At 36.3% G+C, this 22,729-nt stretch overlaps 1 pseudogene; it reads right to left on the minus strand.

Moving 5' to 3' along the window:
• LOC121418095 overlaps window positions 1-18,986 on the minus strand; it is an 87,849-nt pseudogene extending 68,863 nt beyond the window's left edge.
• Between the last annotated feature and the right edge of the window lie 3,743 nt (window positions 18,987-22,729).

A 22,729-nucleotide genomic window follows, 5' to 3' on the forward strand; every position in this document is an offset into this window, starting at 1 on the left:
TATTTCTTTATCTTTTGTTCCTGTACTTGGAAATTGTGGAATTTTGTATATAACGACTCATCGATATTAAACGAACCGAAACACAAGGAATGGTGTCGTGTGTCATCTTTCTGCATCAGTTTCCGCGTGTTACAGCCACTCAAATCAAAGACTTTATCAATCACAATTCACATGTCGCATGCCGCAAAAACATTCGAAGAACGACGGGGCTGGGGAGGGGATAGCACGCACTCTCATGCTGACTATGACATAATTTGACAGCTGGCGAACGGACCGAGATAGGTTCGAAAGCTTGTGTGCGTTTACATCTACGAATCGGTGGACCGGGGCCGGCCCGATACCTACCCGAGACTACCTCTGGATGTGGTCTCGGGTAGGTTCGCTAAAAGGTGGCCCGAGGTAGGTTTGGGATGTTTACATCTGATTTCTTTCCGACCCGAGGTAGGCCCCGGGCCGGCACGAGGTAGGGAATCTCTCAGATGTAACAGGGGTCTATGTAACAGGTCCTTCGGTCGTCGGTTTTGCCTAACATGATCTGGTTTAGTACGACCCCACCTTCCACACCTCGCGCAAATCGGACTCTAAACACATAGTTTTGGGGCGAAAAGGACATCCTTTATAAAACATTTTGATTTCGTTTTATCATCCCCCCCAAATTTGACCCTAAACACGTAATTTTCCTAACGAAATAGATACCCTTCTTTCATTATTTTTGTGTTTTTGACACCCTTATCACATTACGTACGTAACCTGTCCTATCTTGAAAAAGACATCCTTTTTACATGTTTTTTTGGTCGCGCATGGTATTGGTATCCACTCGTCAATGTACATTGTAAGTGCCCCCCCCCCCCCTACTATGAGCTCAATGATAACACTTCCCTGATCATATTAACCATTTCACCTACATCACAGGCAGGATGACCATGGAGCTGGTAGCTCCTGTGGGATGACCACCCTGCCCTGTATCCATACACATTGATAAACAGCTGGAGGCTGACACTATTTATGATCAGGCTACAGCAAGGTAAACAAACTTTCTCTTCTCAGCTCTGTACATGCAAATAATACATAAAATTCTCCTAGGGAACACTCCCACTTCCCCCACTTAATTTGTATAGGCCTGCATAATTGTACATGTACCTACATGTCAATATATCTTTCTCCTTGATTGTACATGTACCTAAATGAAAATGTCAAAATATCAATACTGTATAAGCTGTTACTTTCACGGGGTTTTATTTTCACAGATTTCGCGAATTGTCGATCAGCCGCGAATTAAACAACAAGCTTTGCTATATTGCAATCATCCTGTGTAGTTCAAGTATGAAGATAAGCACCTATATATTAAAAGTATTTAAAAAAATAAGGTTGAAAAAGTAATTCAAAAAGTTAACTAGAATTTCATTTTTTGTTATTTCTCAAATATCAGAGCCTGAATTATTTCCTTACATGTGTTTATCAATATTTTTTTCACTCACTGCAATATTACAATGTATTTTCCATGAAATAATTTGATTTTATTGTCATCTGATTGACTTTATACACACGTAATGGCAGCTATTTGCATACCGGTACTGTAAGATTTTGTTCACAAAATTCAACATTTTTGCACTGAAACCAACTTAAAAAAAAGAAAACACAATTTCCAAAGATTACTCTTACAGATCAAACTGTGACATGATGAATTTTAAGATCGAAAGGTACATAAAAAAGTGAAATTCAAGCGACCTTTTTCACACTTTGTTCTGTTTTTTACAGGGACATATTCATGTACTAAGCACGTCATCATGGTGGTTGTGAGGAGCACATTTTTGCTGCTGTTTTGCACTATTTTTGTTTATGAAATGCTGTAAAAAATGTTTGATACATTTTCTGATCACGAATTCAACAACCCAAGATTCTGTAAGCGAAAATAACAGCTTATACAGTATATCTTTCTCCTTGATTGTACATCATGTATCTACAGATTCACAGAGTTCTTGTCTTCAAGTACATGAATTTCTTTATGATTTCAGCTCAGAATACTGAAAATACAGGAAATATTGCATGTAGAGCTACCAAGGAGCTTCCAACGGAGCTTCAAGTTCAAATGATCATATTCTGATGTGTTGAATTATCGTGGCCCAAGCATGGAGTAGTTTGTGTGCAGTGCTTTGTAACTGAAAGGAAAAATATGCGCTCTATCACATGACTATTGGATTGGATTTCACTCAAGTACTATTGATAAAAGATACGTGTCAAGGAGATAATCTTTCTTTTTTTCTTCATCCTTTTTAGGTGGTCTGTCTTTGACAGATCACCTTTTGATTTCGTCAGAATTTTCTTTCTTTATTATTTATTTATTTTTAGCACCTATGTTTGTCGCCAACTTTTCTCGAAATTGGCTGAATCAATTTTGCTGATTTTTTCGTCATATATAGAATCTATCATAGAGACGGCAAAATAAGCTTTTCAAGGTCATATGGTCATGATGACGTCATCTACGCGCCATTTTGTAAAATTATTCATTTGATCATATCTTCATTATCAATTATCAAAAATTAACAATAATTACATGACATTAACTTCATGTCAAGGGTCAACTGTCAATGTCATCAAAGGTCATGTAAAGGTCATGACGCGCACGTACGCGCGCGTCAAAGGTAAAAAATCGTCCAAATGACCTATAAATTTTTTTGGGTACGTTTCAGGTCATTTTAAGCACTTCACAAATTTGCGCGCGCACACACATGCGCGCGCGTTTCCGCGCGTAACGCCTTAACGCAAAGCAGAAACACCGTTTTTTTTTACATCATTGCATTGATAATAAAATTCTGAACAATTTGATACCTTGATCAACCTTCTACGACCATTCATAACGAAATTAACACCCATTAAAGTTTGCAGCACGTGTGCGCGCGAGCTCTCACTATAGGCCATATATGGGCAAAAACATGCCTATTGCAAATTCACTGGATAGCTCTTTAAATAGTCCATTGACCCACAATTTTTTTTTCATATATCGATAGAGTATGAGTTGTACATTTGATTTCATGTCACCATTGTCCCTCAATTTGATCATGACGTCATCAAAATGGCGCCTAAACTAAAAATTTCATTTTTTCAAAAATGACGTCATCAAATTTATGCAAATTTGGTTGTAACTTCTCGAATATAGATCGTTTTTCGCTCAGATTTTGATATGTTTTAGTTAAGAATGTACTCTTTCTCCTCAGTTCACATGAATTTTCGTTTTGAGAAAAGCAATGAAAAGAGGCATGTCATTTTTCCTCATTTTGCGTGTAATCTCTATGGGACATGACTTTTTCTCAAAACTAGATTCGACATTCCTCTATTTCGTGAGCCATATCTCCACTTTTTCTAGTCAGGTTTCCCTGAGCTTTTAGTATGTTGTAGCTGACATTCTACGCTTTCGGAAGTGTGCCCTCCGTTTTTTTATCAGATGCCGGGATCATGCCCGTATTTCGCTGGCAAAATTGGAATTGTAATTCTCAAAATTGCTTACGTGTAATCTCTATGGGGAATATCGTAGCTTAATGGATAACGCATTTGACTTGCTTTCTCGAGGGCGGAGGTTCGAGTCCTGGGGTGAACAAGATGATTTTTTTTTTCAATTTTTTTTTTCTTTTTGCTACCTCTTACATGATCCTTTATGATAATTAAAAGGTATAAAAGTTTAAATTTAGCAAGATAAAACAGATTATAATCACTTTTTTCATATCACATGCATACATCAAAGAGACCATTTTCCGGACCCTTTTCACAGTGCTTTATCATCTACCGTCTTTCACAAGTATTCCATCCATAATGAGCATTCCGTTGTCATCATGAAGGTCATATTGACATGCATGAACATGGTAATAGTGATCATGATGCCGAGAATAAAGACAGACCACCTAATTCGTCCGCATGACAAATTAAATTCTAGTTTCTATTCTTCTTTCATGCTTCTTTTTTTTCATTCCATCTATCTTTCTTTTCTTACTTTCCTTTTTTATCTTGTTTTTGTGTTAATTTTTTCCTTAAATTTTTCTATGTCTACTTCCTTCTCACTTCCTCTCCGTTATTCCTATATTTCTTTCCTTCCTTCTTTATTTTATTTTCCTCCATAATTTTGTCCTTATTTTCGCTTCATTATTTCCCTTTTTCTCATTTCTTTCATTCATTTTCTTCTTTCCTTCATTATTATTTTCTTCCTTCTTCTTTTCTTATCATTCTTATACTTCCTTTCTTCTTTAATAACCAATTACTCTCATCCTTTCACCATCCCTTCTTTGTTTCTTCTTTAATTCCTTTTCTTTACTCTGTCTTTCTTTCATTCTTTTTCTTCCTTCCTTCATTCCTTCCTTCCTTCCTTTCTTTCTTTCTTTCGTTCTTTCGTTATTTTCAGTGATTCCCCTTTTTATTGTGTGCCTTGGTCACCTACAAAGTACAAATGAGAGGATATTTATTTAATTGCATATACGCTACTAAAGTTTAGTCTTGACAGCCAAGATAAAATCAGTTTGAAAAAAATTACAAGGTACATCAATTCATTGTTAAAAAGAAAAAAAAATGGTATAAAACTGCAATACTTCGTTTTAAAGTGGTAAACGTAAAACTTTGTTTTGAAGGAATTTTTGCAAGCAGTTTACACATATTTTCAGGCAAGTATTTTCCAACTCTTTACAAATTTATTTGCCCGACCAGACAAGTGACTCAAAAAAATGATGTAGCACCCTGATGGGAATAATTTTTTTCCCCCATATATTCTTGGATTTGGGTCTCATCTATCAGATGAAAGTAAAAATTCAGGAAGAATGTTACACTTGAGTGAACTCTATTTCTGTAAAGCTTCCAGAAATCGTTTTTCACAGAAACGATTATTTACATGATGTGTCAAAGGAAAAGGGCGAACAAAAAAGTGACTATTTTCCCTATGCATAACAAAGAATAACAGAAGAAAAATCAAACCTTAGCTAATTTCATGCAAACAACTGTTTCATGTAAACCAGGGGGGTGTTTCACAAAGATTTAAGTATGACTTAGGTCGCACTTAAATGTTGACGCGTACATTATATGCAACGCGCAATCTTATTGATCAATACGCAGTAGTGCGCGTCCTCTTGGCATGATCTGACCAATGCTGTCATGCCTTTTATACTACGCGCAACTAGACATTTAAGTGCGACTCTAAGTCATACTTAAATCTTTGTGAAACACCCCCCAGGTATCATCACAATGGTTTACATGTACATGTACATGTATGGGGTGGGGGAGAGGGCACTAGCATTGGTGCTACTGCTTGATATAGTGTTTTGGGCAAGAAAACAAGTTGAAAAGGTACAAGATATCTTTAATCTTCTTAGCTAAAGTCCATGTGCACTAACACTTAAAGACTGAGCTACTACATGTATTATATGGCACATAGATAATTCCTTGCCATTTGATTGGTTGTCTGATATCGATCATTCAGCCCATTTTACAATGATTGTCATAAAACGTGCAATTTTAGTTCCATACAATTTTGTCCATTGCACACATGCACCACAAGTAAAACCATTCGTGTTTGCAGAGCATGTACGCAATAATTAACAGCATATTTTGCATCGAAATTCATAAATTTCATACATGTAGGAAAAGGATCTATATTTAGGTATGAAACAAAATAAACAAAAATTATTTCCATTCATGCAATGGACGGAATACTTCATGAGGTGAAAGATGAAATGATCCATTCAACTCGGCAGTAAAAGATGAAATGAATCCATTCAATGGGACATGGCAGAGTTGAATGGATCATTTCATCTTTCGCCATATGAAGTATTTACATGAACTTTGAACAAGTGTGTCTCCATGCAAAGACTAGCATATACAAAACTTGCTGTTTCAATACAGAGCGAGAGGGCCTTCAGTACACAAGGCATGAGTAGGCTGCAATTCAGATCCTTTACTTGAGTGAAGGGTTTGCACAGTAGACTATGAACTATTCAGTCCACCGCACTCATAAACGTTCATTATTTATACTATTTATTATCCACATTATATTACTATTTCCAAGTTCTGTGAAAATCAGTTTTCACAAACTTTTTACATGTATTTGGAAGTGCTCACTCAAACAGAAAGATTTTCTGACAGCCATGTCATCATTTGCTTAAAGTATACACACGAAGAAAATTCACGAAAGTGATGATTATAGACAAATTATATATGGATGGAAAGGTATTGTCTTTTTATACACAAATATGTCACTAAAAAGTCTTATAGATGTCGTGGAAATGCAAGAAATGAAATTATTAGACACCCTTCTCAGCCCCCCAGACCGACAATCATGCCGCCGAAAACGGTCGAGAATAATGACGTCACACAATCGACGAGCTCATCATCTCTCTGTGCATCATGCACTGAATCACCTTACTGACCTGTTCAATATCTTCTGAATTTACCGTTTTCTTCATGTAATGTGATATTCAATTTCTGTTTTCGACAACTTCAGACCAAACGTGAATCAGAACTGTGTTCCTTTGCCCGTTTTTATTGAATTGTGGACTGTAATTAAAGACCGATTTTGTCCACTGCAGTCGTCATTGTGTTGCTCCACTCCAGTCAGTGAGTGAGTCGCTGCCCAAATAATATAAGTAGAGAATCTAATCAAGAACTTGAAAATCAAAAGCAGCAATTAAGAAGTAAGATTTGATAAATACAGGACTGAATAGAATCTCACATGAAAATAAAAAGAGAAAAAAGAGCTGGTAGGAACGGGGAAGGAATATAATTTTTTTTAAAAATCCCGAACCCACCAAAAAAATCAGAGTTTCGAACCAGGATCCCCGCACTCATAAAAAACAAGTGGAATGCCTCTGGCCGTCTCACCTGCATCACGCGGTTCAATATAGCAGCAGTGCTGACTTTGAATACTACTCTAACTCGCACAAGATGTTCAGTGATACATGGTTACTCTTATGTCCACTTTTTATGAACTAGACCAATAAACTTACAGAGATATGATGGTTATTCAACAAAAAACCCCAACATGGCCAAAGTTCATTGACCTTACATGACCTTTGACCTTGATCATGTGACCTGAAACTCGAACAGGATGTTCAGTGATATTTGATTACTCATATGTCCAAGTTTAATGAACTAGACCAATAAAGTTTCAAAGTTTTGATGGTAATTCAACTGATACACCCAATTCGGCCAAAGTTCATTGACCTTTGACCTTGGTCATGTGACCTGAAATGCGCACAGGATGTTCAGTGATGCTTGATTACTATTATGTCCAAGTTTCATGAATCAGATCCATAAACTTTCAAAGTTATGATGGGAATTCAACAGATATCCCCAATTCGGCCAAAGTTCATTGACCCTAAATGACCTTTGACCTTGGTCATGTGACGTGAAACTCATGCAGGATGTTCAGTGATACTTGATTGACCTTATGTCCAAGTTTCATGAACTAGATCCATATATTTTCTAAGTTATGATGACATTTCAAAAACTTAACCTCAGGTTAAGATTTCAATGTTGATTCCTCCAACATGGTCTAAGTTCATTGACCCTAAATGACCTTTGACCTTGGTCATGTGACATGAAACTTTAATAGGATGTTCAGTAATACTTGATTAACCTTATGGCCAAGTTTCATGAACTAGGTCCATATACTTTCTAAGTTATGATGTCATTTCAAAAACTTAACCTCAGGTTAAGATTTGATGTTGACGCCGCCGCCGCCGTCGGAAAAGCGGCGCCTATAGTCTCACTCAGCTTCGCAGGTGAGACAAAAACTACGTGCCTACAGATTTGTCCATAGACCATGTCTCTATCTCTACCTGGTTCATAATGATATATAAACAAAGTGCGTTTGCTGCTAATGCCCAGCAATGCTTCGGCAATCCAACTGCAATTCCAATCATTTTGCGATGGATATTGCCGTGTTTTTTTGTGGTTCCTGAACTTGCTACGTAATTAAATTTCATAATTTTTATTCAGTCGTGAAGACGAATGTCTATGCTTTATATTGATAATAATATCAATGTGGTGTAAGCATGATTCTAAGTGAAATTGTGAAAATATGCTTTGTTTATTCACGTATATTTCTTGAAAACAAATAATTTTTTCTAAGCTAAATATCGGTTACCAAAATATGTTAAATGTGCATTTCATTTTACTGTTCAGAAAATTCAAACTTTTATCTATGTAATAAGACCAATCTTGAGAGGAATAAACAATTCTAAGAGCAAAAAACGCTGATTGGAAAGATCGTCTTCAATGGGCTGCTGTCAGCTCAGCTGCTCACTGCTCTTGGTGTGACGTCACTCAGCTGGAGCTCGCCAGAGGACAGACGAAGGCAGAAATATGCCATGAAAATAAGTCATTTTTGAGAGCTGATTTCTGCAAACTCTAATCACTATTTTAAAAAGTGAAGTTATATATCTGATTAGTAATACTTCCCCTTTACAATGATGACCACAAAAAGTCATTATAAAATACTTTTGATTCTTCGGTTGTGTACTTTAAAGAAGCCAATAACAATCTAGTATAACTGTGGAAAAAGCTTCAGGATATTCATTTTAAAGGATTATCTCAAAGTGTAAAGTTTATTTTTTTATATGCACTGTAGTGAGACTATGGAGGTATCTATGGGGAAAATAAATTACACATCATAAAAGGTACAAAGAACATCAATGAGAGTTTAATAGCAAGATTTTCCTATAGACTCTATCATGATTGTAAAAAGTAGTTCTAAGAAAGGAATGGAGGTCAACACTGTAATCTCCTCATGTTTTGCACATGCATACCAAGGAAAACTCAAGGATTTAAAACAAAAATATAGTGTAGAAATTCAATAATACTTTACTACTATTACTATTTTAAATGTCATTTTTTATTAATACTATATGGGTTCATATGATTTTGTTGTTGATTTGTGAAAAATGAATTGCGGAAGTAAATGAAATTAAATTGAATGTTTTCTTTATTTGAGTTAATTCGGTGACTTCAGTCCATGGCCCATATTCTGAAGTCGGGTTTAACTTAAACTCAGGTTTAAACTAAGTTGTGGTTTAAGTATGGCTAGCCAATTGTTACATAAATCACTAAGTAGAGATATCATATTGCAGCTCATTTTGCTCTCAAATCATTCATAATTGTGTAGGAAGTATAAATAGATGATTGTCTTCACCATCGATGAATCAGGAAAGAGCACAGTAAACATACAAAACATTAACATACAACTTTATAATAAAAATCTTGACACTTTCCATAAATTTAGCACAGAGTTAGACCACAGTCTAAGTTAAACCAAACTTCAGAATACAGGCCCATGGGTTCAATAGAGTAAAACTACATGTACACTACCAGTAGGGAATTTAAGAAGTTCTGGGACCTGCGTCCCATGCACTTTCATTTTTTTAGCTTTGAGCTAGCCCATATAAATTTTGTTTTTAATCAGATTTAAAAGCTACATGTAGAGCTACATTGTAGAATCTATATTTAGCAGACTAATCAGACTACTTATTTGTTATGAAGATGATTCAAACCCTAACTAATGGCTTGGGTAATTTGCCAACTCATCCACTCATCACAGTCTTGATCTAGTCTGCTGGGCAAACCCTTCGCTCGAGTTAAGGGTCTGAATGTGCAGCCTACTCATGCCTTGTGTACTGAAGGCTCTCTCGTATTGGAACAGCAAGTTCTGTATGTGCTAGTCTTTGCATGGAGGCATACTTGTTGATCACATTTAGTCAGTGCTGACAGCATTGATGAACCCCCCCCCCTCCCCCCCGTTGGTCTATAATGTAATATCCATTTTATTTTCATTCATTCACCCAATTAAGAATTAGGGTGTGTTCAATGTCGGTTTCCAAATTTAAACAGCATCTTCAATCATGATTGAAAATGTTGTTACGAAATATGAATATAATGAGAGAGTGTGTTCAATGTCCTCTTTTCGCGGTCATAAAAGCAAACTTTTTTCAAATTACAATTCAAACGAAAATATAAATGTTGAGAAAAGATGCATTGGAAACGCGATAAGTTCAGATGTTATGACCTTCAGAATTGCAAATGCGACATTTAACACAACTGAGTTTTGAAATGTCTTTAAATTTGCTCGCGTAGACGAAGCCTACTCAGGCAGGTGTCAGAACAAAGGTTTTCAAGTTAACACAAGAGCAGCAATGGTTGGTCATGATGAGGCCTTATAGTAGGCTTACTAATAGTGAAGTCATTTTTTTTTCATCTTAAAGGTAAAAGACTGTAGTTGCAGCAAACAATCATTTCATGATAAAGTCTTTAAAATCAAGGTTAATTGTCAAAATATTATACATCTAGATCTGGTGCATAAATGTAAACTTATATATATATATCTGAAAGTTTCACGTATTGACTTCAGTAAACAAAATAATGCTGATGATAATGCTTTGATTGCCGATGAAGTTTTTATAATTCACTTTATAAGTGAATAATAAATAAAAACTTCATTGGCATCAAAGCATCATCATCATCATTTTCTTATTTGATAGAGTGCACATGTACATGCATCTTATCTATTAAAACGGGGGGGGGTGAGTCAAATCAATCATAGAAAGTGTACATATCACTTCATCATTGCGAATTCATGCACATATCATGCCAAAATTATAGAATAATAATAATACACTTTATTTATATAATACCTTTTCATCAGACACAAAGCACATTACAGAACGAAAGACTAATAACAGAAACGCAAATGGGAATATGAAACGTAAGAATAATAACTACAATAATTCACATAATAAATGAGGTTGAACACAGAATCAGCAAATATGAACTTGACTCATTGATACTGATAGCCTAGTCAGCCTTTGATTTGATAAAGTCAGTACATATTACGCGATCCTACGCTCAATGAGAGAATTATAGCAGTGTAATAGCATTTTAAAAAAATCACAACAAATCACAAAACCAAAACAAAAATTAGTGCATATCTTTGAAATTGAAAAACAGCTTTGTAAAAGAACATGTCTGTATACAGCAAAAATAAATAGATGTACACAGCATCATTAAGCAAAACAACAACTAAAGCTGTAATCAAACGTTTTCCATCCGGCAAACGACCACCCATGCCACTAACCGTTTTCAATTTGACAGTTTTTGATAAATGGAGATCTACTGTCAGCCACGGACTACATATTTTTTGTGTAGCTACTTGTAATATTTCAAGTTTTTCTGACTTATTTGTCATCATAAGTCAACTCAAAGACTTCCGATGCTGTGTCTTTACTTCTACCAGTGATCTTTCTTACTGCAAAGTACTTAAAATACATCAGCTAATCATTGATAACCTCACCATTTTGGTCCCTCATGTCACTCGTATGTGTCGCGGCACTGCCGCGAGTGCACAAGTACTATGTGCAGTTGATTTGTTTACTGGCTCGCAATCGCCTGCCTACACAAAAATATGCACATTCCGCATAAAGTACCTTGATCAGAGCTTTTGAAGACAATTTGAAGATCAGGAATCGCCACAGAGATCGCCTCATTAATCATTGATAACATGTCCTATTGGTACATGTACTTTCGATATGCATCAAAAGTACACTCTCTAAATTAACAATTAAATATGATCGATTAGAGTAAAAGAAAGAAAGAGTAAAAGAAATGCTAAATAGATCTATGCATACATGTAAGCTCTCAAGCTCTCTCGCATTGTATTTTGAAAGTAACATTAAATGTATATTGAAAAGAGCTTTATGTTATCAAACCACTTTGCATCATGTAATCATGAATTAAAAAAAAAAGAAAATTGGATGTGGCATTGGGTCAAATGCATAAAAAAGTACTTTTGCTAGTCTTTTGCTTGATTCCGCATGCATAAAATTGAATGAGAAAATGCTTTTGCTTGTAAGCTCAAGCTATTGCTAACTGCCTGCTAGCATTTGCTTCACGATTAAGCTATTGCTATGAAGTGTTTGCCTATTAAAAAAGGTGAACAATTTGCTTGCGCTTTTGAGCATTTGCTTGAGGTTTTTAGGCTTGATCTGGGGAGCGTTTCATGAAATCATTTGTCAGACATTTTATCCGACAAGTCCCATTTTATCCGACAGTTACCATAGTAACAGTGCTTCTCAGCCAATCAAAATCCAGAAAACTTGTCAGATCTGACAACTTGTCAGAGAAAAATGTTGATGAAATGCCCAAGACATTTGAGTCTTATAATCATGTTCTTTATAAAGAGAGAAACCCAAGATGTAAAGTAGCCTGTAACATGTTTTCTTCCTTATGTGCAAACTGAGTGCCAACTATTAGTTAGAAACAAGTTAGTTTTACACCACGTCTAAGGAAAAGATCTGATTTCCGCCTTTGTTTTGTGAGTACTGTTTGCACAAGCGTGATGTCACTTGAATCACTTCAAACGACTAGCAATTGCTTTCTCAAGGCAAAAAAAAATGGTTTAAGCACAAGTAAAGGTTATGCATATGAAATAAAGCAATTGCTAAGTCATGACCTTCTGCTTTGGCTAGCCATTGCTTGTGCTTGAAGCGTTTGCTGGCAGCAAATGAAACATTTTATGCATGCATCTGACCCATTATCTCTTTATTTGCACTGCAAACTTCTTGGACAAGCAAACAAAACACAAGCAAACAAAATTATGTGTTAGATAAAACTTTGTATCACGTACCTTTGGGTGGACTCAGCCAATGAGATGACATTCTTTGGAGCGTTAGATCAAAAGAAAGTGAGGCAAAATCAGGATAAAAGTGAGTGCCGATTGACCGACAGTGCAGAGCGAATGTAACATGCAAATGTTCCGACAACTAATATGGTTGATGCTAGTATTACACGCAACAAATGATGAAGAGGAAGCACAGTGGCATCCCGAAGTGAGTTGATGAATTGGGGACAAGATCGTTGGGGAACCTACAGGCCTACAGAGAGAATAAATGACACAATACAATAGGACAGAACAATACATTAGAGTCTGATGGTCTCAAATGATATGGATATTAGGGGAAGAAGGAAATACTCTATGTTGTTCACTTCGTAGTATTAGTATAAAAAGTGAAGGTCGGTCAGATTCTACTTTACGACAGAAAAATGACAGTTCACAAGTGACTGGACAAAAATGTTAAAAAACAAAGAACACATTGATCAGTGAAACTTGAAAGAAGATATGATACAGTATCACATAATCTTTGCATGTACGTGTAGGCCACATACAGATGTGGCCTTCAGGTGGAGATTGAAAATATGGCATACCAATAGGGCATATCAAATTCATTCTGCAAGCATACATGTATCATGAAAAACTTCACATGTAGGGTCAAGCATCTTGAATTAATCCCATAAAAAGGTGGTGGTGGTACGCTTTTTCGAGGGTAGAGGATAGGGAGCGGGGAGGTCTCAATTTAAAGCTTGAGGTTAGTATAAAAATCGAACATTCTTCACAATTCATTTCAATTGATGAGTGATAAAGAAAACCCTAAAATCATGACGCCATTTTTCTGCCATCAATTTGTGATACTTTTGCTCAATAATAGGAAAACAAATGGAGCACGTCTGACAGTCTCACCTGCATTGCACCATTCAATATAGCAGCAGTGCTGACTACATGTACTATCAAATAATTATTCACAAAAAACACCACTCATATAATGATACAATACTAATCCCAAAATGGTCTCAGTTCATTGACCCTAAATGACCTTTAACCTTGGTCATGTGACCTGAAACTCACGCAGAATGTTCAGTAATATCTGATTAAGCTTATGTCCAAGTTTCATGAACTAGGTCAATATACTAAGTTATGCTGTCACTTTTTAAACTTTGGTTTAATAAGATTTGATGTTGACGCCACCGCCGTCGGAAAAGGGGCCCCTATGCAGGAGACAAAAAAACAAGGGTAGTTGAGGAGTGGTGAAAGTGCTACACATTACACTCTATGTGATTACTGTATTGGTAGTATTGAACATGCTGTGGTTCTCAAGGGGCGAGGAAAAAACGTCCCCTTAAAGAAAAAAAAGAAGGGGAAAAGGAGAGTAAAAAAAAGAGCGAAGGGAGAAGGAGAAGTGCACAGCTTTATTGCTTTCCTTCTTGTTTTTTGTCAAAAGCATAAGAACCTATAAAACAAGACATTCATCTGTCTCAACATTTTTGTATATAATTTTGCTTCCGCGCTCTCCATAGGAAAAATATTCAAATATCGAATTCTCCATGAACATAATTCTTCCTTTTCAGGACTAGTGAAGGAAGATATTCAATTTCTCTCAACCTTGTTCTTTTTGTTTGCATATAAAGTTTACCCAGCTGCATACATTCCTCAGATGCTGTAGTGTAGGGAGCTTGCTCAAAAGTAGGGCTGCTTTGCACTGTTAGGACTAGCTTGCACACTATTCTTTTTTTTTTTTCTTAATCCTTCTCTTTTCTGCTACACTGCACAAAGCTGACACAAAATGAGGTTGCTGCGATGTTAGGTAATAGTTCACAGTAATTTTAGGACCCCCCCCAAAAAAAAATTACATGTAAATTATTTTCTGTTGCTTGGCGAGAGGGACAGGTAGTCAGATTATCGAACAGAAAATGGGGTGTGTTGGTGTCACGAGCATTGAGAGTAGGATGCCCTGGGCAGATCTTATTTTGAAGGACAAGTCCACCCCCAAGAAAAAGTTGATTTGAATAAAAAGAGGAAAATCCAAGGAGCATAACACTGAAAATTTCATCAAAATCAGATGTAAAATAAGAAAGTTCAGCATTTTTAATTTTCGCTTATTTTCACATAATAGTCATGTACACATCCTGGTCAGTATGCAAATGAGGGAACTGATGACATCACTCACTCACTTTTTCTTTTGTTTTATTATTCGAAATATGAAATATTCTAATTTCCCCTCATTGTCCTGTTTATTTCTCCCTGAACATGTGGATTTACCATTGTTTAACATTACATGTATATGGTTCAGTCATGTTGGTACTTATTGTCAAATCTGTAAAAAATTTAAATATTGTATAATTCATACAATAAAACACTTGAAAAGAAATAGTGAGTGAGGGACATCATTGATTCTCTCATTTCCATGTGACCTAACTTGTGGATATTTTTTTTTTAAACTTTAAAACATCATAACTTTCTTATTTTACATCCGATTTTGATGAAATTTTCAGCATTCTCTGTTGATTCATATCAACATTTTCTGAGGTGGACTTGACCTTTAACTTTGGTTGGGGAAGGTTATTTTCTCCTCCTTCTGTATGTGAGATGTTGCCGAGATGTGTTTAGTGTCGAGACCGATGTTAGAAAATGCTCTTCACCACTAGCATTTTGTGTGCATCTCACTCACATACATACAGGTAGATTACACCATGTTCAGATTATCCCCTGCTTACCGGTATAAGAACCGGGGATCTGTGAGTGCCAGTGTGATTGCTCCAGTCATTTAAAACTTTTCTGTAGCTTCTTGGCAATCAAACAATCACTACTAAGGACATTTGTGGGGGGAGGGGAATGGGAAGTTTGTTTCATCCCAACTCATTTTCATCAATTGGTCTTTCTTTTGCCATTTTTGTGACTTTGGATTCTGAAACCAATAGATGTGATGGGCTATAGCCTCTCTGTAATTGAAGTAATCTCTTAATTATTGATGTGTGCTTTGTAAACATTATCGGAGCTGGCCTGTGTAAAAATATTGTTCATATTGACTGGGTGAAAATTGCGCAGTGCCTTTATAAAGTTTGATGGAACCCAGTCTACATATTTTTCATGGACCTAGCCACGGAGGATTATCTACTGACTATTGTTATTGGGGAGTGCTTGACAATGCTCAGCATCCGCACTAACATTAGATTAATCCTCCGTGGACAGGGCCCTGATCTTTTTGAGCGAAAAAAAAGTGATAGTTGACCAAGTTCAACATTTTTTAAGGAAATATACATGTACTATAGACATGAATAGGACATTTCACTGATGCAAAGTGTGGAATTTACTACCAGTGTGTAGATCTAGACTTTTAAACTTGTGGATGAGGAGCCAGATTTTGCATCTAAATACTGATCATTTTTCAAGGTTTATTTACTTTGAATATTTGTATATATTTAATGTTGGGCCACCAATAAAATATGATGGCTTTGGTGGTCAAAAATATTTAATGTGGAACCTTGTTTAAAGAATTATTATTTGTTGAATAAGTTTTCCTTAAATTGTACTACAAAACGGCACCTCATAACGTAGCTCTACGTCATAACGAAGCAAGTCAAGGGTCAACCTGTCAAGCCACTTGTTCGCTGCAACCACCCTGCCTATGAGGAATCTACATGTAGATCTATGGTAAGCCAATGCAGTATACAACACACACTGAAAAAATCTCTAAAATCTCACTTTTGTCACCAAAGTACTGATTTCCATATAGTAGTGATTTATTTTTCATTAAATACTAACTTGGGAATCATTTTTTTTTTCATTCACAAGAGCACTCAAAAACTTAATATTTTGAGCATTTTTTGTGTGTTTCCATTACAACTCAGTTTCCATTACTACTATAACTTGGCTCTTATGTAATTTGAAGTCTATTATTTAATAAATAGAAAAATGACAATTTTCTTCAAATTTTACTTTCCACCAATAGAGGGTGCACATGCTCGTATCGGCATGATTCTCGTAAACTTAAAGGGGAATGAAACCTTTGGAACAAATAGGCTTGTCTAGAAACAGAAAAATCAAAGAATAAGAATAAAGAAAGTTTGAGAAAAATCGGACAAATAATGAGAAAGTTATGAGCATTTGAATATTGCAATCACTAATGCTATGGAGATCCTCCTATTGGCAATGCGACAAGGATGTGTGATGTCACTGATGAACAACTTTCCCTTTGGTGGACTGGAAAATACCCTCAAAATGTCTCTTTTTGCTTTTTCTTATGATGATACAAACTCTTTATCCATATGTATTCTTAAAAAATATGTATTACATGCCCTCATGTAGAAATAACACATGATCTATGGATAGATGTCATAAAAGAGCCAATTCAAGTGAAATATATACTAAAGTAATGGGGAGAGTTGTTCACAAGTGACATCATACATCTTTGTCGCATTGCCAATTTGCTATCTCCATAGCATTAGTGATTGCAATATTCAGATGCTCATAACTTTCTCATTATTTGTCCGATTTTTCTCAAACTTTCGTTGATCTGTTTCTTTGATTTTTCTGTTTTCACACAAGCTGTCTTGTTCCAATGGTTTCATTCTCCTTTAAGGTCAAAGTAAATGTCACCTTATGAATCACTCCAATACATTATTTCGTCGCCTTCCCACAGAATGGCTGTTAACGTATGTTGGCGCCAAAAAAAAATCGAATTTTGCATTATTATTCAACCAGCCCAGGGTGTTACATATGCACTTGCCCGAGGCCAAGTATAAATTAGAGTCGGGGCAAGTGTTTTGAAGTGAAGACCAAAACTACTTTCCCCAATCGGGCAAGCAAAATTCTCACAGAAGAATGACCAAAATTATGATCGATATGATATTGACCCTGATTTTGGTCATGGCAGGCAAGATAAAATCACTTTGGAAAAAGAAATGCAATAACAAGGTAGATCAGTTCATGTCAAGAGAGAAAAAGGTAAATGGTTTATAAAGCTGCAAACCTTTCTTTTGAGGAGAAACTTTTTTTTTCAAAGATTTGGGGGGGGGGAAGTGAAATAGTGAAATAAGATTTTTGGGCAAGTATATTCTAACTAGTTAAAAATGTTCTTGCCCAACTGGGCAAGTGCTTCCTAAAAGTCATGTAACACCCTGTTTAACAAATAAAAAAAACTTGAAACTTGATTATAAGTAATTATCATCAAGTTTCAAATTTCATTGTTTAAATAATAATTTCTATCTATAAATTGTTTATAAAAACAGAATTTTGTAACAGCGCTTATCGAAGCTGCATCATAACGAAACAGTTCAAGGGTCAAGCCCATATGTGCGGTGTTTATGACTGGATCGAGGGATCTACACAAGATTGGTCTGATAAGAAACCTCTATTTTTCACATTTATTCTGTTTTTTGCACCTTCATAAGCATTAAGGCCTATGATTATGAAGGTGTATACTATAGATAAGTAAAATTATCAAACAAATTTACATGATTTCTAAGTTAAAACATTATGGATTTTCTAGGGAAAATCCATCTTTGGTGACAAGACTCGCTTATAAGTTATATGTCTAGACTATAGATGGCAAGGGTATCAAGGCTTTGTGATGAATAACTATGTGTCAAAATATAAAAAAATATCATAACAAAGTCCTCAAGGCTACACACACGTCACCCACTCATTCAATGAACAAGATTAAGCAAATAAAATAACTGTAAGAAATAAATATTAAACAATAGTAATAATTCATTGATAAGTGATCAGGTATATTCCCAAGAGCCCCCGAAAGGTAGAAATGGAAAAAAAAAGGAAATGGAGCCCCTCCCCCCCCAAAAATTTTTTTTTTTCCCTACCAGCCCCGAAGTTTAACAAAAATAAATCAAACACTCATTTTGAAATAAAAACTTACAACAATAAACAGGCGCAGACCAAGGCAAAGTCTGAGTATTAATTAGGCTAATAATATAGCCCAGGGACGTCGCCACTTCTGTTCGGGCTGACTCAGTAAGCCAGTATCAATCAGCTGAGTAAGTACCGTTTGTGGATAGGCTACATGTAGGCAACAACATTGAACATGCAAGACTGTATACACTGCCCAGCCGCAGGCACACTCCGCTGCGCCTGGACCAGCTCGCCTCAGCCTCGCTCACGGCTCAGCTGTGTCTGACGAGAGTCTGTAAGTGTAAAGTTACGTGGAGCCTAATTACTTCAGCCTTCAAGCGCAGGCTCAGCTCATCTCATTCTCACTAATCAGTGCAGTATCAGTGGTCACTTGTTCTCAGATCAGGATACATTTTTAAAAATCAAAACAATCACAAACAATGTCATCAAATGATCCGGCTCTTGCTCAGTCCCCAATTCCATGGCGCAGCCCACTTTGCGCTAACCACCGAACGTAGAGGGCAGCAATACACGACGGACAACGGCCAAGGAAAAACTACTGTATGTATTTTTATTGGGACTAGTCGACTTGATGAGAAAACTCTCAAAATTTGAAGACTAGAGCTCGTCAAAAATCGGGAAAAAATGCTGTTTCGGAGCTTGAGTAGGATGCTTATGACTGCATTTACTATACAGACATTTTTGGTTTACTGTTTCACTATCTTTGCATTGACGCCAAATGGCGACAATGCCTTGTTCTTGCTTTCTATTCCCCCTATTAAAGGGGAAGTTCACCCTGAAGAAAACTTTGTTGTAAAAATAGCAGAAAAAATAGTAAAAAATATTGGTGAAGGTTTGAGGAAAATCCGTTAAAGAGTAAGAAAGTTATTAGAGTTCAAAGTTTTGGATTTGTGACGTCATAAACGAGCAGCTGCCCCATGTGTTATGTAATATAAAATGCATGAATTTCAAATTTTGTATGGTTCCTGGTGACTTAATTTTGTTTTCTATTCATGATCGGGTGTGAAATGATTTGTCTATTGATATACAAAAGGTACAGTGAAAACCATTTTCAATTTTTTTGAGAAACTGACATTTCATTGATTTTTTACCATTCGCTAGTGTAGGAATTCTGCTCGCATATGACGTCACAAATCAAATAATTGAAATTCTAATAACATTTTAATTACATGATGAATTTTTCTCAAACCTTCGGCAATATTTTTTATTATTTTTTCTGCTATTTTTACAATAAACTTTTTGTCAGGGTGAACTTCCCCTTTAAGAGTCTTAAACATTATGCAAAATAAAAAGGTGGTAGACTCGGTGAGGAAGCCGAAGCGATCGACCGAGCCGGGGTGGGGGAGGGGCTGAGATCACTGATCTCTCCCCTAGAGATCAGTGGCTGAGATGGGGGGCAAGACCCTCTTCCAGGGCAAAAGAGATTTGCAATTTTTGAAATCAAATATATGAATTTTGAAGCACTTTGCAATTCTGAATTTAATGTGAAAGAATAACCATGATGATAATCTAAGTTTATCTAACCCAGTAACCCCGTCCACTAGCGTACCTATGGGGGGGGGGGGCAAGGGGGCAGACTGCCCCCCCCTGACGAGTCACAACCCATGCAAGGAACCTATCCCTGCCCCCCCCCCCCCTGACGAGAAGTTGAAGACCTTTTTCTTTCTTTCTTTTTTTTTTTCTTGTCATTTTTTTTTACTGTAAAATATCCTTTATATCCTGTTGAGGACCCTTTTTTTTGGGGGGGGGGCTTGTCAATATTGTTTGCTGGCACGAAATCCTTTATTTGTGGTTGAAGACCTTTTTTTGTGGGGGGTAAAAAAAATTGCGGACGATTTTGCCCCTCCCCCCCACCCCTGTGGGAAATCCTAAGTACGCCACTGACCCCGTCCCAATTTTTTTGGTAGAACTTTTACAGTTATTTCTTCGCTCATCCTTTTGAATACAAAATAACAGTAACTCATAAGCCCCAATTAAATAGCTGAGTGAGAAGCACGTGCTAAAAATTTGGGAATTTTGTGTATTTGTCCAAAGAATTAAATGTGATCATGAAAAAGATGCACATGTAACTAAATAATTAATGAGCGCGAAGTGTGAGCTGATAGGCCTATTGTTGATATACTAGCCTGATCCAAACATGGATCTGTTGAGAACTGTTTGCAGTTACATGGCGATATTTTCAACAACAAAATAATGGGAGCGCGAAGCGCGAACACTCAATTGTGCAATGCATTTTTGCAAAACTGCATGTTTTTAGCATGAATTGTAATTATGAACAGGATAGGTATGTGAAGCCCGAATAGAAAAGACTCTAATATTCTGATCTGAAAAGGGAAATTTTAAGGAAAAGGAAATTACATGCATGAAAAGGATATTATCTCATTTAATAATGTATAGCTTGCCTAATATCTAATACTATGAATAGCATGCATGGAATTTAACAACAGCGTGTGCAAAGCGCGAGCTGAAATATTTGATAACCTGTCATGCAAATGGGAATTATCCAGGATATTTGAATGAATTCACGTACTAAAGTATCCAAATGCAAGAGCGAAGTGCGAGTTGATATTAGGTTTTGACAATCAGACCTGAAAAGGGCTATTTTGAAAACGTAATGGAATACACGAAGACAATAAGTACTTCAAGTGGTGCAAGCGCGTGCAGTGCGACCATACACGAGACATTCTACAAAGCACCTATTTGAAATCGATTCGTAAATCAAACACAATAATGAGAGCTCGATATCTGAGCTGCTTACATATGTTTTGTTGGCCTATTGGCTCCAAAGACTAGAAATTTTAGCTCCATTTCAGCCTATGATTATGAGCAAGATATGTATTTCACATTGGCGGCGGAAGCCAGAAATTTTAGGAGGGGACAACCAAAATTATTTTGACGAGCAAAAAAAAAAAAAAAAAAAAAAAAAAAGGTCATCAACAACAAATCTAGGGGGATGACACGTCCCCTCTGCCCCCCCCCCCCCCCGCTTCCGCCGCCTATGCGAGTGCCGAGAGTGAGCTAAAATTTCTTTATATTCTGACCTGAAAGCTTTATATTCTAAGCATTAAAATCTTTTTTTTTTTGCATATCCGAAATCATTGGGGGGGCAAAATGATATGTTTGCCCCTCCCCCCTGCCCCCAGGATCGACGCCTCTGCATGGTAAGTGAATTTTTTACCCGCCCCCTGCATTTTAATGCTTCCGCCGCCAATGCTAATCTGGGGCACGTAACAAAAAAGCTGAGCAATGACCCACCTGGTCCCCGTAGCACAACAAAAGTTAACAGACAATTCCCCCTCCCCCACACACACAGATTTGAAAAAATAGATAAAAATCAAAGAAGCATATAACACTGAAAATTTCATCAAATCAGATGTAAAATGGGAAAGTTATGACATTTCAAAGTTTTGCTAAATTTCACAAAACAATTATAAGCGCATCCTGGTCTGTATGCAAATGAGGGGGCTGATGACGTCACCCATGCTGTATTTTTGTATTCTTTTAAATGAAATATGTTAATTTTCTCCTCATTGGAGGGTGAAATGAGTTTACTTCCTCCATGAACATGGGGAATGACAATTGTTCTAACATTTTATGGTTCAGTAAAACTGGTCCTTATGGTCAAATCTATAAAAATTGAAATATTGTATAATTCAAACAATAAAAAACAAAAGAAAATAGTGAGTGAGGGACATCATCGACTCTCTCATTTGCGTGTTGCTGGGTTGTGCATATAACTGTTTTGTGAAAAATAAGCGAAACTTTAAAATGTCATAGCTTTCTTATTTTACATCCGATTTTGGTAAAATTTTCAAGGTTATTCTTGTTTGATTTTTCTCTATTAATTCAAATAAAAAAAATCTGGGGTGGACTTGACCTTGAACGATGTATCATTAATTTGCTAAAAACAATTTCCATTGGTTCCTAAATCGTCTACTGAGCAAAATGAGCTTGAAACGATGACCTTGATAAGCAAACAAGTCACTAAAAATTTGATCCAAATCCCCGGGCAAGGAAATAACAAAGTTATTCCGGTGAAACAATTCTTGGCATGTCTTCATGAATATTCATTGAGCAAATTGATGTCATATCCCCATTTGTTCTTTTGCATTTTATTATATGAAATTATGTTTCAGTTAAACGGGGGCTACAGGGTAATGATGATAATAATAACATATAGCGCATCGGAATAGAATATTTCTAGATAGATGGCGCTATATAAATGCCCAT

The sequence above is a fragment of the Lytechinus variegatus genome, chromosome 1, assembly GCF_018143015.1.
Source record: "Lytechinus variegatus isolate NC3 chromosome 1, Lvar_3.0, whole genome shotgun sequence".
NCBI lineage: Eukaryota > Metazoa > Echinodermata > Echinoidea > Temnopleuroida > Toxopneustidae > Lytechinus > Lytechinus variegatus.